Source organism: Capsicum annuum, chromosome 9, assembly GCF_002878395.1.
Source record: "Capsicum annuum cultivar UCD-10X-F1 chromosome 9, UCD10Xv1.1, whole genome shotgun sequence".
Taxonomy (NCBI): Eukaryota; Viridiplantae; Streptophyta; class Magnoliopsida; order Solanales; family Solanaceae; genus Capsicum; species Capsicum annuum.
Window position 1 is genome coordinate 13,407,845 of NC_061119.1, and position 12,226 is coordinate 13,420,070.

The 12,226-nt window shown below is 35.9% G+C and overlaps 1 non-coding gene across 11 annotated transcripts in view; it reads left to right on the forward strand.

Moving 5' to 3' along the window:
- The window catches only part of LOC107842941, a 14,603-nt gene extending 3,700 nt beyond the window's left edge, over positions 1-10,903 (forward strand). For 2 of the 11 annotated variants that reach the window (XR_007044465.1, XR_007044460.1), the window contains 3 exons: positions 650-1,501; positions 1,584-1,678; positions 2,472-4,219. This is a non-coding gene — a transcript (uncharacterized LOC107842941). Of the gene's footprint in view, positions 1-649; positions 1,502-1,583; positions 4,220-4,381; positions 4,523-9,977 lie in introns of those variants that run through there. The other 9 variants (XR_007044462.1, XR_007044467.1, XR_007044469.1 and 6 more) reach the window with 9 other exon arrangements.
- Positions 10,904-12,226: the final 1,323 nt, after the last annotated feature.

The window sequence follows — 12,226 nt, forward strand, 5'->3', positions numbered from 1 at the left end:
CCCCCCCCCCCCCCCCCCCCCTTCTTAATATGATTCGAAAGAAGATAAAGACAAAGAGGTATTTGTATATTATATATATATTTATTAACTAATGGGCACTCATTTGTATATATATACAAAGCTGGTTGTATATATATATATACACACACATGCAAACAAAACAAATCTGTTTTTTTTTTGTGTGTGTGTATATATATATATTGTTGTTGTTTTCGGGTACAAAAATTTATATTTCGGTACAGCAACTTCAACACAAGTTCAAGTATAAAACAAGAACAATTATGAAGTTATGTAATACTCTCAACACAAGATCAAAAAGATCTTTCAAAGAAGTATATATATATATATATATATATATATAAGTTTTTATACATATATATATATATATATACTAGTTTAGTGTACGTGCGTTACACGTGCATTCAACACTAAAAAAGAAAATTGCACGTATAAAAAGAATAAAAAATTAAATATTTCTAAACTTTGAAAGTTTCATATAAAGATAATGATATTTTACTCTTGTCAATAATAATTCTTTCTCTCTCTTTCTACTTTTAAATGGTAAAAAAATCAATCGAACATATAACTTTAAGATTTTTTACTAGCAAAAACGTGAGTGTTTGAGTGTTTTGACTCTTTGATGATACAGTCTCTTTAGCAGCAAGGATGGTAGCCTGGGTTACTTCAGGAGCAGGCACAGTGTCGACAGGAGCAGCACCCGTTGAGAGACCTTAGGCGATTGCAACAGGCTCTCCGAGCACATTAAAAATTCGTCCCAGAGTCGCTCCCCCGACCGGAACACTTATAGGAGCTCCTGTGTCAATCACTTCCATTCCTCTCGTTAAACCGTCTGTAGCACTCATAGCTGCAGCCCATATAGTCAGGCAGAAGCAAGGCGCCGGCGCAATATGTGAATGCCATTTTGTTAAGATTTTGTAAGAAAGTTTTGCTTTTATATATAATTATATACATTAATAAGATAAAACTTTAGTAAAAAAAAAAACCTCGTACGAACCTAAAAGAATAATACAATCAATTGAAACTTTCCTAGTGTAAACTGAAAGTTATTGGAATATAATATTTCTAACAAAGTTGATAGTTAGTTTTTGTAGTTAATTAGGATGTGGAGAATTATAAATTCTGTGAGATTCTTCAACTTCTAGGTGATTTGTAGAGGAAGAATTGGTGAAAGTTGTCGACTTCTTTGATGTTACTGTGAAATTAAGTTTGAAACTCAAGATAAGTTTTCACTATCATTTTTTTGTTGTTTGAATCGTCTTTCGAGGTAGTTATCAGAGTCCCTTTGACTGGGAGCTACTTTTTGCCCTTTTGACTGGGATCTACTGCTGTCGGAACAGTCTTTTGATTTGTAGATGGTTCAGGCATTGGCAGTCTCTCGAATTCAATAGGTTTAGGGACCTCATCATCATCCACCCCTCTCATCATTGCTTCTGTCTCTCATGAAGTTACGTCTGTTGCAGAAATAACCTCACAAACTTCAGTAAGTTTTAGAGTTATCTGCACCTGCTCAGTTTACTCATGAAGGGCACTAAATATAGGCATACTTTTGTTCTACTTGACAGGTTGGAGTTTTGTACGTTGAGACGGCAATGTCAATATCAGATGCTACAGACAGAAAAATGCACAACAGATAGAAAGCCATTTGATTGTCCAAACTGTAAGCGACTTCTATAGACAGTTATTGCATTGAAGGTGTAGTATGCGTAAAGTGACATTTTAAGGTGGCCCTTTGGTTTGATTTTATGCGTAAGTATATTTAGTTTTTAACTGAAGTCCCCTCCTACGATGATGAATTTAGTAGATCGTTTTGTGAGGTCCTAATGACTATAAATCGATGTTGTGACGTGTTGAGTTCTTTGCCTGCTTAATGTGCATCTTTAGTGTCATTGTTAAGGTTCAAATGCATTCTTTTCCTCAACAATGAAGCACTAAACAATTGATATTCCATTTTATTGCAATTCTTTTTCAATTATCAGTCGTGAACTACACATATATTTGTACTTTTTTCCCTTTGCACCTTTTTCGTTAAAACCCACACTTTATTTGTGCTTTGTGATTAAAGCCTCAAAGGATCTTAGAGATTTTTTCTTTCGATAACACTGGACGATGGAAGTACTTGGGGTGAATTACTGTTCCTGGTCTTGATGCAGACACTACATTTTTATTTAGCTAAAATTTTAATTTCACATTAATTATCATCTTCTTATTATAAATCTTTTTTTAGTAGAGGGAGCTTTACTTATGACTTAGCTAAAGAGAAAATCTGACTGAAGAGCATTCTGTATGGGCTGTTTTCATTCTAAATATGAAACAATTTTCACATAGACATCATTCAGTGTTGAGCATTTTAATCTATGCTTAAACCCTTTTTCTCTTCCAAGTTTTTGCTTGAAAGAAATCTGAAGCTGGAAGCAGGTTTTGGCATGTAACTTACACTACTAATGTTTCAGGAAAATAGAAGACATCCCTCAAAGCCCCATTATTGCAAAACAAGTTGATTCCTACGTTTTTTAATTCCCACAACCTCTTAGCTACTCAGACAAACAGGTAGATAGACTGTACAAGATTGACTTGGGGGAATCATATAGTCCACTTCATTTACACCACAAGGATATGAAAAAAAACCTAGACCAAAGGATGATGACTTATTAAAAGAGGTTTGTTCGGTTTCTATTATCATTATGTAGATGTGTATTGTTGTTTTAATAGCATTAGACGACATATCTCTGAATTTTTGTTTTGTTTTTCTAAAGACAATCAGTTTTATCAAATATAATTCTTTTGGGTGTTTCTGGTGTAGCAATGTAAACTGGTAAGTTTCTGTCGAATTATATTTTACAATATAGTATTTGCATATCTTATTGTAACTTATTTAAGATTGATCTACTGTGAGTCTGAATTCTGTAATGTTTTGGATTTCTTTTTCCTTGAATTGAAAGTTTATCAGAAATACTCTCTCTACCTTCCAAGATAGAGGTAAGGTCTGCTTACACTCTATTCTCTCAGACACCACTTTGTTGGACTGTACTGTCTATTTTGCTATGTCTTTTTGTGCTTTCCTTTTTAATAATTGTACTTCTCGTAAATGCTCTAAAAAAACTCAAGGAATACAGAAACAAGGGAAATCAATCTTTTCTCTTTTTTTGATATGTCTCAGAAGCAGCAAACCAAGTAAGATGCAGTAACTTTTACCCCTCTTGATAGGCTCCAAACCAATTATCAAGCAAAGAATACTTTTTGCTTCACATGTAGTCAAATTTGATTGACATTAAATGCTTAGAATACCTCAAGCATAGCAAGAGAATATTGTGGGTAGCTTATAACATTCCATGTAAGATGCAACAGTAATTCATTCAACGAACAAATTGGATGGACAATATGTCATGTTGTAACAGTTAGTTTGAACGATATTCAGAGTTCCATAGTTGTACTGTTTTAGATTCATTAACAATTCTATTTACACAATGAGACATACTATGCAAGTAATATACATAGATAGCATGGCAGTGGATTTTATTTACAAGTATGCAATCACCCATAAAAGGCAAGTTCCTTTTTTTTTTTAATTTTGGGGTCATCTTTCTCGAGGTAGTGGTAAGGTCCGTGTACACTTAATCCTCCCCAAATCTCACGTATGGAATTCTAGTCGGTATGTTGTTGTTGTATCTTCACACTGATTTCTAAACTAACTGCTGTTGAATTTTATATTTTGGCACATTTGCTTCTTCCGTTAACTGTTTTTGTACATGCATGTGAGAATTTGTGACCACAGGTATTAACTTCAAGTTATCTAATTACTGCACGTTTTTAAGGTTCATGGATATACATATTTTCTTTCTTTATTTTGTTTTCCTCTGTATTTTATGAACTAATAATAGTTTGATAAAATTATCAGCCCCAACAAGGACTATGGAACCAGTGTTGGGCTTTAAGAAGTGAAAGAGATGTTGAAACTCTTCTCGAGACATATCTTTGCATCAATATCTGTGAATATGTCTTGTAGCATCCTTACAAAATATGTTAGTTTTGAATATTCCTTTCTTACCTGGTCTATGTTGGTAGATTAGCTTTGATTTGACAATGATAGCCAAATATACATTTGTAAGCAAGATACACCCAATGTAATAGTTATGTCACTCTATACAATTTATTATGCCATCTTTTTCATGTGGAGGTCTGTTCTCTGAACCTCTTCTTATCTGTTTGCTATTGGTATGTAACATATAGTCTTCATAGTTAATGTTGTGAAAAAAGGAATTGGCTGCTAAAAATAAGTGTTGAATTGTTTTGGTAAACTGGTCTTTTCATTTGTATAGTGAAAACTACTCTTGAATTAATTTTGAGTACTTTTGTTGTGTAGTCAACTGGTGTATTTCATGCATCAGCGAGATATGGAAGCACTTTTGTTGTGTAGTCAACTGGTGTATTTCATGCATCAGCGAGATATGGAAGCGTTACACCAGTGCCACCTTCTCTCAATAGCTGGGATGTTGGATGGCTGGTGAGATCAAATATTCTCTTCTGTCCTTTGTATCAAGTTTCATTTACCTCATGAATTTTAAATTGTCGCAGGGGATTGGGACTATGCTAAATGCCATTTTGATACCAAACGGTATCTAAATGAGCACAAAACAGTCTACAATCTTCGCAAAACAGTCCACACGACAAGACACCAAACGGAAACAAAAAACACAAACTTAAACGAAAAAGAAGTACGTAACTTGACACAAATAGAACACATAATGTAGCAACTAAAGAGCAAGTTCTTAAGGTGACCGCCAAGGGAATCAACTCACCTCAAGATCCACCGTTTCCAAAGAAAGAATAATATTGGCTTTTCCAAGCCCTAAGCTACAATGGCTAGTCCAATCCCTAACTAAGAACTACACTGAGGTGGTCTACTCTCAAGAGAGAGGATTTTCAATGTCTCATATTTTCATCATTAAACAACTAAAGAGAAAAGACCTAATAAGAGACTATATATAGCCTAGCTTATTACATAGTATAATGAACCAAAATACCCTTAATGAAAGGGGAGGTCATGGGTTGTTTCTTTAACATGTGCAATCCCCAAAATGCCCTTAATGAAGGGTGCTTCTTCAATGCCCCAAAACCATGGGGTCACACTTCAAAACTTGTAGTCTCGAATTGGCATCAAATATAAGCCCCCACGCAATCTTCCACACACGGGTTTGTTTAATGGCATGCTCAAAATGGGTCCTTCATGCATGTTCTCGTATCCTCGAGGTGACCAAGTCTTAAGCCTCTATGTGTTGACCTCTAAAGATGTCACCAAAAGATAAGATGACCATTTGTCCCGTATCATCCTCCCTTTCTTGAAAAGGATTCGACCTCGAATCCAAACTTTGCAAAACCGAAGAGAGGACAAACAAATACAAACTCCTCATGGAATGAAGGTTAGGTTTAGCACAACAAATCATCTCAACATGCCAAGGTGGTACATATTTTCAATATAACCAAGGATCCTTTGAATGAAATATTAAAAACTCAATGAAAGATATTCGAAGGATTTGGTTATGGGATTCACCAAGAGTGACACTTTGTTTGTCATGTAGACCAAGCAACAAGTTGGGTGCACTAACATTACCATTTCCATATTTGGCACCAGGGTCAAACGGGAAGAGTGGCCATAGACACGGGTCTAGACAAAACTCCCATTTCCCGTGGTCTCCACCCAAACTAAATTACATTCTCTGTACAATAATATACATATCATCGAAAAAAAATAGAGAGTAGATAAAAGTATCACTCAAGTGTACTTCTACTAAGGTGTCCTCATGTGTGTACTCACTACTAGTTTCTCAATCATTACCATGAGTACTCTCAACAATAAAGTCACACAAAGTAAAAGAAGGAGTAACTTTTAAGACTATACATTCCTTACCCTTAAGAGTACTCTCATCTTCCAATAAGAGATTTTCATCTTTAGGAGGAATGTTGTCACACCATAGAGGGTTAACATATAGGTTATAGCCTCCAAGGTAAGCTATACCATCTTTTCACCACTAGGCTCATTAGGAGTGTTTATATCATTTTTCAAACAAGACATTATACCTAAAGAGTGCATGATCCAACCCACGAGAAGATTTGGAACAAACAAGTTCCTCACTCTCTAAGAGATCAATATCAACTTTCAAAGAGGTTTCAAGCACAAGATTGTCCCAAGAATAGCACTGGGGTTCACTTCCCTTTTGTTAACCAACTTTTTCAAATACTTCACTCACTTGAGTTTGATTAATCACATCACACACATACTCAAGTGGTGTACAATTTTCACAAATAGGTTGATCAACACCAATTACACAGGACGATGTACTTCCGTTCAATATATAGGCTTTAACACTAGGTGGGCATAAATTGATCTTACAGGAAGAGTCAATTTGGTCATAAATAGGATCAACTAGTGTATCCACACTCACAACATATACATAATCAACAAAAGGCAAAGAATCATTAGACTCACAAGTAAGTAAGCTACTACTCATACTCAATGGGATATTAGCCATATTTTACCTTGAAGTTCTTGAGTCGAATCTCCTTTGCCGTGTTGTAAAGGACCTCCACAAGCTTGGGCAACAACTTTACTTCGGCATTGCTCTCCTTCACTTTCCATGTCGGTACCTACACAAATGTCCTTAGAAATAGAAGGACAAACAATGTTATCTCGATTTGGTGGAAATCCCTTTACTTCGCTCCACACAACTTCTCCTTTTTTCACTCTCGGATTACCACCTTGTACACCTTTACTCCTCTCAATGTTTTGTCTCTTATAAGCATTCAGATTGGAGTAAGTATTCATTTCTCTTTGTGGCTTGGGCAGCATGTATGTCACGAGGTGATTTCCCCACCGGTCTCTTACAATATTTGGCCAATTTTGCATATTTGGAACTCTATGTTGTACAAACCAATCGGCACCTAATCATACCTGACCGTATGTCAATGGAAGAATATCGCACCACACCTCCTCATGGTATTCAAATTGGGAGAAGACATCTTTGACCCTCTCGGTAACCTTAAACCAGTCCAAGAAGTATGGAACAAGTAAAGGCTCGCAAAACAACCCCAAGTAGTCAACCATGGATGGACCAATGTAGTTTCTATGTACCTATCATTTAACACAACGAGATAGACCGGTATCCCACAAATGGTCACCTTTTCGGAGTGTACACTCCTTCTCGGATCAATATTGTAAAGCACACGAGTACTCCTCAGTTTTGAAGATGCATACCCTCTTCTTTTTGTTGGACAACCTCCACATGAGATAGTATAACCATTTACACTATATTGACCTTGATAAGAAGTACTACAAGGTGGAGAATATGAATCTTAACACTCCTCACGTGTACTCTCATTATAACTCTCATAAGCTTTACGAACGAAAGGGTTATACCTAACACAAAATCTAGGTTCAGAGTGAGAAGTGTAAGACTCCTCACATGCCCCAACGTCTTTATAAGATCCATCACGAGGTCCTACATCATCTCTAAATTCACCATAAACCCTAGGCACTTTATTCACCTCATTTTCCCCCTCAAAACCGTAACTCTCAAATCTTCCCAAGTTTTGATCATGGCTATTTTCATAGCCTCTGCAGTCTCCCTCAACTTCGTTTCCATAAAACCCCTCACTACAATCATAGTCTCCCATGTTGTAGTCACAATAATCTCCGTCTATCGAAGACATGTTCCCCTTATATCACCTTTGTACCTACATAACGAACAAACAAGATTAGTAGTAAAAGCTCATCACCAACACTCATATACATCCACCTTTGTGATTCTCACAATTGGAGCGTCGAATATTGGAAGTTGCTTATACTCCGGTAGTCAATAGGATGTCAATTCTACTTGGCGTCCAGAATGGATTCTTGTTTAATCGACTCAAGACACAAAAACAAAATTTACTTACGAACTTGAAACAAATAAAAACTACAAACTTGAAAAAAATAAAAACTATGTCTTATAAATGAGAAAAGCACAAAATACAATGCTTAACACGAAAGAAAATGTACTCAAAAACTAATCTACAATCTAGTAGGTATTTACTAGCTTGCTAATTAGTATGAGAACCAACAAAATGGAAACCAATAGAATCAAAAAAATTGAAACTAGGAATTCCAATGTTCTTGAGCTATTGATGATGTGGCACCCGACTATTCGTCGATGGACAAAAAATATTGTTGAAGTTGAAAAATTTTGTTCCACAATTTTGGTTGTTCAAATTTCACAAATATGGGGGGAATTTTGATTTTGGTAGGTTAACAAACAAGACTTTAAGTCCTTTTTTTCAAAATTCAAACCTTGACCAACTTTCACCTTTTTTGTAAGACAACCTTTTAGAGGTCTTGTCCCCCTTTCCTTTTTTGGCTTGTCTAGAAAAATAAACTTACTCCCTTTTTGGTATGAAGACTTTTGGAAGTTCTTTTGTTCTTTTTCCCCTTTAGTAATGTCTTGAAAGTTGTTTCAAGACTAACAAGAACCCACACTCTCTTCCCTTTGAATTTGGACCTTTTACAAAACTTCTTCAACACAACACAAGAACTTCAACAACAACAACAACAAAACCGTCCACTCTTCCTACAACAACTTGCATTTTTTTTTTGCTCAAGAACTTAGGATACACTTAAGTAGTGTTAGAGAGAAAGAAAACCAACACAATAAACAACAAAGACACTAAAAACAACACCTAAATCTATACATAAATTCGGCCAAACAACAACAACACTTTGGCCAAGACACCAAACCTGTAGAATAACTTTTTTTGTGAGATTTTTGACCTTGGACACCTCTTCTAATGTTAGGAAACAAAGATCTAACACTAGAACACACAAAAATTACAGGAAAACTAGGCTTCAACTTTCGGCCTAAACACAAAAACGTGGACAGATTACTATTTTTGAGTTTCTCAGCTTTTCAATACTTTTTTCTTATTTTTGAGTGAACAAACCCAAGATTGATCTCGTGGGAACGAAATCAATGATGACTCTGATACCAAATGATACCAAACAGTAGCTAAATGAGCACAAAACATTCCACAATCTTCGCAAAATAGTCCACACGGCAAGACACCAAATGGAAACAACAAACACAAACTTAAACAAAAAAAGAAGATAAGTAACTTGACACAAAGAGAACACATAATGTAGCTACTAAAGAGTAAATTAAACTCTAAAATCTGTACAAAATACGTTAACAAGAACCAAGTTCTTATGGTGATCGCCAAGGGAATCAACTCACCTCAAGATCCAACATTTCCAAGCAAAGAACAATATTGGCTTTTCCAAGCCCTAAGCTACAATGGCTAGTCCAAGCCCTAACTAAGAACTACACTGAGGTGGTCTACTCTCAAGAGAGAGGATTTTCAATGTCTCATATTTTCATCATTAAACAACTAAAGAGAAAATACCTAATAAGAGACTATATATAGCCTAGCTTATTACATATATAATGGACCAAAATACCCTTAATGAAAGGGGAGGTCATGGGTTGTTTCTTTAATATGTGCAATCCCCAAATTACCCTTAATGAAGGGTGCTTCTTCAATGCTCCAAAACCATGGGTCACACTTCAAAACTTAGTCTCAAATAGGTATCAAATGTAAGCCCCCACACATTCTTCCACACACGGATTTGTTTAAAGGCATAATCAAAATGTGTCCTCCATGCATGTTCTCGTATCCTCGAGGTGACCAAGTCCAAGTCTTGAGCCTCTATGTGTTGGCCTCTAAAGATATGATCAAAAGATAAGATGGTCATTTGTCCCATATCACATTTTTAGTAGTGTCAGCAGTTGCATTGCTACAACGTAACAATCTCCCATCTTTGTTGTGCTTTTTCAATTTAAATTTCCTTGTACTATGACTTAGGCACGGATGGCAACAGTCTCATCTGTTCTTGAACTTTCATGCGTCATGAATTAATTAACTATGATTCACAGGGAAAATGCTGGTTTATTGGAAATGACAAGAGTTGGAAGCCGAAGAGCCGTACAAATATCTGCTGGTTTTATGATTTTCTTCTCCATCTTTGGTATTTCTAATCCTAATGTATTATATTGCCTCAAAGAATAAGAATCGATAGAGGGTAATCATGATATATTGATAGATTTTGAAAGACTGACTAATTGGGTTCCTACCAAAACTAGACTTTTTTGTCCATATGCTAGCTGATATAATGTATCGATTTAATTCATGACATGCTTTATTGTTTACCAGGAAAATTTGGAGCAATCTTTGCTTCAATACCTGCATCAATCATGGCTGCAATATACTGCATCTTCTTTGGATACATCTGTACGTATCTCTTAGAACTTTATCATTTTGTTAATGCAACTTATTTAAAGCAGTATGTGACTAATTTTGTAGGAAGTGAAAATAGAGCAGTAATACTGGAAATGAAGCACAAAGATTAATGCTTTAGACCAAGAGGTGACTTGAGCAACAGACCACTACTCAAATTCCTATCAATCCAGGTGTCTCAATGCTTCAATCTTTTGGGGATCAACCTTGATTCCCTCACTAGACACAATATGTCCTAAGAAAGCAATAGCATTAAGCCAGAATTCACATTTAGAAAACTTTACATATAATTCATGATCTTTGAGGGTCTGAAGGATGATACTGAGGTGGGTGGAATAGTTTTCTTCACTCTTAGAGTAAACTAATATGTCGTCAATGAAAACTATGATGAAAAAATCTAGAAACTGACTGAACACCCTATTCATTAGATCCATAAAAGTTATAGGGGCATTAGTCAGTTTGAAGGATATGACTAAGAATTCATAATGGCCATATCGTGTTCGGAGAGCTATTTTGGGAATGTCAACCTCCCTAAATTTCAACTGATGATACACCGAATAAAGGTCTATTTTAGAGAAACATTTAACACCTTGGAGTTGATCAAATAAATCATCAATTCTGGGAAGAGGGTATTTATTTTTGACTGTGACCTTACTTAACTGATGGTAATCTATACACATATGGAGAGAACCATCTTTATTACGTATAAAGAGTACAGGGGCACCCCAAGGAGAAATACTAGGATGGATGAATCCCTTATTAAGAAAATCACCCAACTGCTCTTTTAACTCTTTCAATTCTGCAGTGCCATTCTATATGAAAAATTAGAAATAGGCTGAGTGTCTGGCAATAAATCGATGCCAAAATCTATCTCCCTATCAAGGGGTAGCCCTGGGAAATCATTGGGAAATACTTTTGGGAATTCATTAACTACCGAAACAAACTATAAAAAAGGATTTTAGGCATTGGAGTCTTTGACCCGAATAAGATGAAACAAAAAACCCTTTGATATAAGCTTACGAGCTCTAAGATAATATATGAATTTCCCTCTGGGTGTTAGAGAATACCCCTCCCACTCTATCACTGGTTCATTTGAAAAGGAGAAAGTGGCCTTTACGGTTCTACAGTCTAGTGTGGCATAATAGGAATAGATCAAATCTATCCCTAGGATAGCGTCAAAGTTGAACATATCAAGATCTATAAGGTCTACCACGATATCACTACAGACAGACACCATACAATTTCTATACACCCTTCTAGCCATAATAGAGTCACCAACAGGAGTGGAAATAGAGAAAGGTTTAGGAATATTTTTAGGTTTGAAACCAAAACTAATGGCCACATAAAGGGTCATATAAGACAAGATGGACCCGGGATCAAGCAAAACATACACATCATGTAAGTGAATTTGTAACATACCCGTGACCATATTTGGTGAAGCCTCTGCATCCTGGCAATTGTATAGAGCATACAATAGGTTGTAACCACCCCCGGTGATTGAAGTAGTACCCTTAGATGGTGGTGGTAGTGCTGAGGAATTAGCTTAAGACTTAGCACTCCCAATATTACCTCTAACTATTGAATAATCTCTTTGAACATGGCCTGGCTAGCCACAAGCATAGCACACCATCGTACCAAACTAACATTGTAATGCCTCGAGAGTACACCCTAGGCGTCATATGGTGCTTACAGTATTGAGGGACTACAAGCTAACCCATGAGCTGGTACCTGTTGTGAGCATTGAATGATAACAACAAAATAACATATACGAAATATCTGAATATGCTATAAGGTTTTAGATACTAAAATAATTATGAATCATAAATATGGAAAATGACTGTCTAAAACTCTGATAAGATAAAAACAACTGATTGGTTGTTTGAAATGT